The following is a 6,654-nucleotide window of genomic DNA, read 5'->3' as shown; positions in this document are numbered from 1 at the left end:
ATCCTGCACCTCGGCTCCCAACGTCAGCCTTAAAAGGCTTTCCATGCCTCTTAAGATGCTTAAACGAAAAACACTGACGATGCCCAGTGCTGACGAGGATGCGGAGAAACTGGAGCTCTCAGAGGCTGCAGGCGGGAACGCGAAATGGTGCAGCTGCTCTGGGAAAGAGTCGGGGGGCTCTTAACACAATAAACGTGCAGCCACCGTCCGCCCCAGCGATCCCACTGCTGTATTTAGAAATGGAAATTTATGTCCATGTAAAAGCCTGCATGGGACGTTCCTGGCAGTTTTATTCATAATCACCAATAGCTGGAAACAATCCAATTGTCCTTCGATGGGCGAATGTGGAACAAACTCAGGTCCATCTTCCATCCGTACAATGGAATATTCTTCAGCGACAAATAAGAACAAACTGTTGATACAATGCTTTATGCTCAGACGCAGTGAAAGAGGCCAGACCCTAAAGGCGACATATTGTATGGCTGCATTTATACGACGTTCTCAGAAAGACAGAGCTCTAGTGTGGGAGAGCAGATCAGCGTTGGCCTGAGGCTGGGGGGGGAAGGGCTGGCAACAAAGGGGCAACACCCCAGAGTTTGCGGGTGTTTCTGAGTTTTGGAGCCGACTGGCAGAACAGCAGACAATGATGACCCAGTAATCACGGCCGTCTTGGGGGGACCCCTGAGGCAATGTCTAACACAGCTGGAGGGCTTCTCACAAGATGGGGCATCCAAGCTGAGACCTAAAGTCTGTGCTGGAGTCAGGTAGTGAACGGCCTTCCAGGCAGTGGGAATGGCATGAGCAGAAGCCCAGAGGAGGGACATTCAGGAAATTGGGTGGCGTTTATTTGACTGGAGTACAGAGGGGGTTTTTTTTAGGTTCATCCTTTTATTTTATTTTTTTTTGCTGAGGAAGATTTGCCCTGAGCTAACATCTATTGCCAATCTTCCTCTTTTTTTGCTTGAGGAAGCTTTGCCCTAAGCTACCATCTGTGCCAATCTTCCTCCACTTTATATGTGGGTCACCACCACAGCATGGCTGATGAGTGATGTAGGTCCACACCCAGGATCTGAACCCGCGAACCCAGGCCACCACAGCAGAGTGAGCTGAACTTAACCACTGGGCTGCTCGATCGGTGCTGGGTGAAAGCCACAAGCTCGTGATAATGTCATTGGAAGTTTTCTGTAGCCAGGAGAGCAGGCTGTGGGGACAGCTGGGGGGGATGATGGCGCCTGTAATTGACCGTGTATCAGATCAATCAACCATGTTTCAGCCCCCACCCTGGGCCAGCCTCTTTCATTGCACGGTTGGCCCCGCTGTCACCTCTGCCCTGCCCCCAACCTCCTGCCCTCACCTCTCACATGCTGCCCCTCCTGCAGCCGCCAGCGGGCGCCTGGGAGCACCTGAGTCAGTACATGTCCCTCCTCTGCTCAGAACCCTCCATGGCTCCCACCTCACTCGGGGTAAAAACCAAAGTCATCCCCGAAGCCCACGAGGGCCTGCCTGCACGATATGCCTCGTCCCCTCCCTGCCCTCACCTCCTCCCGCTCTCCTCCTCACTCCCTCAGCTACAGCCACACCAGCCTCCTTGTTCCACACGCCATTCAGCCCCAGGGCCTTTGCACTGGCTCTTCCCTCTGCCTGGAATGCTTTTCCCTCAGGTATCCACAGGGCTCCTCCCTCGCCTCCTCTTTCAGGTCTCTACCTCAAGGTCATGTCCCTGGATCTGTCTTCCCCCACCCCCTGGTAGAGGATGGTGCTCCTTTACCTCTGTTTTATTTTTTTTCGTGGCACATCCCTCCACTTGACATTTTATATTTTATTACACATCTGTTTATCGTCTCCCCCGAGCTCCCTCATCACCATGGCAACCACGAGGATGTCAGCTCCAGGCGGGAAGGGATGCTCATCTCACTTGCTCACCTCTGGGTCCCCATTCCTAGAACAGAGACTGCTACAAAGTAGTTGTTCAAACTAAGGCCCAGAGAGGTGAGGTCACCTTTTGAAGGCCACACAGCAGGTAAGTGGCAAAGCTGGGATTTGAACTCAGTCCTGTGGGAGTCTGGCCCTGAGCTCATAACCATCCTGCTTGTCACTCCCCCGAGGTAGAAGGGAGACCTTGCAGTGGGCAGCAAATTGTCCTGGGTCCCACACAGGCACTCCTGGCCACGAGCAGCCCTGTGCCATGAACCTAGCAGGGCTGCCTTCTCTCACTGGCCCATCCCTCCCGTTTCCCAGAGGAGGAAGCCAAGACTCAGAGAAGTGGTCACGTGTCCCCTGATGTGACCTTGGGGACAATTGTGGCACAGGATTAAGGACTCAGATTCTGGGATCAGACAGGCCTGGGTTTGATGAGCATGTACAAAAATGGTGGAGAGGGCCAGCCCCATGGCATAGTGGTTAAGTTCACCTGCTCCACTTCGGCAGTCTGGGTTCGCGGGTTCGGTTCCCAGGCATGGGCCTACTCCACTCATCAGCTGTGCTGTGGCAGTGACCACATATAAAATAGAGGAAGACTGACACTGATGTTAGCTCAGGACTAATCTTCCTCAGCAAACACACACACACACAAAAAAAAACAGGTGGAAAAAGCAAGGAGGGCTCCCTGCGGAGGTGACTCAGAAAGCTGAGGGATGAATAGGAGTGCGGTAGACTCGGACCTTGCCGTTGAGATCCTTGCAGTCTCCATTCCAACATCCGGACACCTTTGTCAGATGGTTTTCTCTGGAGGCTGCACAGAGCCAGGGAGAGGTGCCAAGAATTAACGCCCCCTGGGGGCAGCCCTGAGCCCATGGCTGCTGGGGGTGGTGGGTAAATACCCCAGCTCCCCTGCCCACAGGTGAGATGATGAAGGCATGTCCCACCCTGTCTCCCAGAGGCCCCCAGCAGGACTGAGCCCCCAGCTTCCCGGGAGGGTCACCTGCCCGAGGACCCCCTTTACCAGCTGCCTTCCCTTCCCGGCCTCACCTCCTTCCACGGGCTGAATTGTGTCCCCCCCAAAATTCGTGTGTGGAAGTCATCACCCCCAGGCCCTCAGAATGGGACTGTATTTGGAGACAGAGCACTAAAGAGGTGACTGAGTTAAAGTGGGGGCCAGTTAATACGTAGCCATGTCGGGGTCCAGAAGGCAGTTTGGGTAAAGAAGAGGGTCCCAGGGGACTGGGGTTCACAGGCCAGCGAGAGTGATGAGAGAGGAGAGGGGTCAGGGCCAGACCTCAAAGCGACAGAAGCCACTGGCTTCCCCAAAAGCCCGTGAGGACGACCTTCCGACGTGGGAGGGGCGATCCCACAACAGGAAACTCGTCTGTGGTTTCAGGCCACAAAGTAAGGTCACAGCTTTTTCTTCAAGGCCGCAAAGGAAATGGTTCTTGGTTCGGGGCCAGGGTGGGCTGACCTCAGCCTTCGGGATTTCTTCTGGTCTCTTCCCTCCTCAGTCTCCCAGAGTGACTCCCGTGGACGGACAGCTGACCTGGGGCCACCCGCGGCCTGCGGGGTCTCCTCTCCCCCAGCTCAGATGCAAAGACTGCTCTTTTTTTTAAGAAAAAATAAAAAATACCTTTATTGAGACACAATTCACGTGCTGTATAATGCCACATATAAAGTGTGCAGTTCAACGGGTTTTAGCATATTCGCAGATCTGTGCCACCTTCATCACTGTCAGCTGTAAAACATTTTCACTACCTCAAAAAGAAAAAAAAGAAACTCGGGGCAGGCCCGGTGCTGTGGTGGTTTGAGTTCACGTGCTCTGCTTTCGTGGCCCTGGGTTCACAGGTTTGGATCCGGGCATGGATCTACCACCGTTTACCAAGCCATGCTGTGGAGATGTCCCACATACAAAATAGAGGAAGATGGGCACGGATGTGAGCTCAGTGACAGTCTTCCTTAAGCAAAAAGAGCAGGATTGGCAACAGATGTTAGCCCGGGGCCAATCTTCCTCACCAAAAGAAAACACAAAAATTTTAAAAAGCCACACAAACTCTCAGCGTAATGTTTTCAAGCTTCATCCTCGTTGTAGCCTGTGTCAGAACTTCGTTCCTCCTCGTGGCTGAATGATATTCCATTGTATGGTTATACCACAATTTGTTTACTGGTTCTTCCATCGATGGACATCTGGGTTGTTTCCACCTTTTGGCTGTTGTGAGTAGTGCTGCTCTGAATGTTCGAGAACAAGTATCTGTGTGGACACGTGTTTTCATCTCTCGTGGGTGCCTATCGAGATGGGTCATACGGTAAGTCTGCATTTAACCTTTTGGGGACCTGCCAGGTCATTTTCCATAGCGGCTGCCCCGTTGTGCGTTCCCACCAACTGTCTATGAGGGTATCAGTTTCTCCACATCCTCACGTGGAAACACTTCTTGAGCCCATTTCTCAGGCGACACTCAGGTAGACTGAGGCCAAGCGATGGATCAGGATCCCACAGCCGGCGAGGGGCACAGCCAGGGCTGCCACCCGGATTTCCAGACTCCAGACACACAGTTTTCTCATTTCGTTGAAACTTGAATAAAGAGTCAATGGGTCTTCATTGAGCTCCTACTGTGTACCAGGCCCTGAAGACATGCAGCGAACAAGGCAGACAGGAATCCTTGCAATTGTGTGTGGGGGCGGGGCATGGAGAGGACCCAGATTGTCAAAAATCATAATAATAAGTTATAAAGGTTAATATAAGGTAGAAAAACCTGGAGGACTATGTGGGGTTAAAGGGGACTCTCTCTCTTTCAGTTGCTATCAATTTTTACACCATTTAGATGTTTTAACACTAAGCATGGGTTACTTTTTATATGTTCTTTTGAATTGTGATAAAATAGATCTAACACAAAATTTGCCGTTTTAACTATTTTTAAGTGTACGGATCAGTGGCGTTAAGTACATCCACAATGTCGCGCAACTGTCACCCCCATCCATTTCCAAAATTTTTCGTCGCCCCAAGCAGAAATTCCGCGCCCATTTAGCGAGTACTCCGCGCCCTCCTCTTCCCGCCCCAGTGACCTTTACTCTGCCTTCTGTCTCTGTGACCTCGCCTGTTCTAGACAGCTCATACGAGTGGAGTCAGAGCACAGGCTAATTTTGTGATGAAAACTGGCCAGATTTCATTTTGTTTTTCAATAATGAAGCTAGACGTTGGCGCCGGCGGCTCCCTCTGCCCATATGACACACATGAAAGCGTCAGGGGCTGCCTCTCCGGTCCCCGGGGGTTAGAAGGGCCAAGGGCAACGGGCCACAGGCTACCGTGAGCTGAGCCCAGGAGGGGGAGCTGATGGCCTAGAGGACTTCCGAATGGGACAGCTGTGGGTTCAGAGTCCCCTTTGCCTCATGGAAGGCTGAGCACTTCCCAAGCCAAGGAATAAGGGGATCAGACTGGAGTCCACCCATAATGGAAGAAATTCTTTTGCCAGGTAGTGAGATCCCCGTCACCCGATGTTCTCAGAAAGAAGCCAGGTCTAATATTGTAATTGGCTCTTTACACATGCGGGTCCTTAAAATATCTGAGTTCAGGATGGCAGGGGCTGTGTCTGTCTTGTTTGGCACAGCGGTTGGCGCACCCTGGGCTCTCAGTGGGTGTTGGTTGAGTGAAAAATTGAACGAATTAGTGAATGGGCAAATGCCACCCATCAGAAACAAGCCCTGACTTTGGCCTCGGAAGACCAGCCTTCAGATCTTAGCAGAGTGGTCTGGGGCATGAACCTTCCCCCGGCGCACCTCTGGTTTCTCTTCTGTAAAATGGGTGTAACAACAGTGCCTCCTTTGAAGGACTGGAGGGAAGGTTCCAGCCCATTTGTGAAGCACATGGCGTGGAGCAAGGGCTCCAAGGAATGCATACAGCAGCTCTCTCAGATCTTTTAAGAGCCAAGCACAGAAAACAGGCTGATCGCAGCCTGCAAAGGAAATTCCTGTGCCGGGCGGGATTGTTTTCCATGACCCCTCAGGTCCCGGCCAAGTTTCAGGTCAGAGCTGTTTTGTGTTTCCGCAAATTCTCTCTCGCTTGCGTCGTCCAAGATGAGGTCGTGGTTTCCAATTTCCCCGCCAGGCTCAGCAAGGAGCATCGTTGCAGAGGCCCCGGCTGAAGATGGTCATTCAGGGTGGGCATCTATCCTCTGATTCCCCTGGGTGCCCTTTTACAAAAATCATAACATCCCTCCATTTTCTTTCTTTCTTGCTTGCTTGCTTGCTTGCTTCCTTTCTTCCTTCCTTTCGTCCTTTCTTTCTTTTTTTTTTCGTGAGGAAGATTGGCCCTGAGCTAACATCTTTTACCAATCTTCCTCTTTCCCCTTGAGGAAGATTGTCGCTGAGCTAACATCTGTGCCAGTCTTCCTCTTTTATGTGGGATGCACCACAGCATGGCTTGATGATCAGTGTGTAGGTCCGCACCCAGGATCCAAAACGGCAAACCCTGGGCTGCTGAAGCGGAGCACATGAACTTAACCACTCAGCCATGGGGTTGATCCCAAAAGTTTCTTTTATTGATTCCCACAAACACCCCACACTGCCTTCCCAGCAAGTGATAAAAATCACAGCTATAGTACTATATTATTTATATAAAATTGCGAAACGTGCTGACAATGTTGTCTGCTTTGTCACAATTCATTTTATCAGGCATATGCGTCTTACAGAGTTTTCTGTATTTATGCTATATTTCCTCACTAAGAAAAGATTTAA

The sequence above is a fragment of the Equus przewalskii genome, chromosome 6 (genome assembly GCF_037783145.1).
Source record: "Equus przewalskii isolate Varuska chromosome 6, EquPr2, whole genome shotgun sequence".
In the NCBI taxonomy this organism is placed as follows: Eukaryota; Metazoa; Chordata; class Mammalia; order Perissodactyla; family Equidae; genus Equus; species Equus przewalskii.
This window is presented reverse-complemented; position numbering follows the sequence as displayed.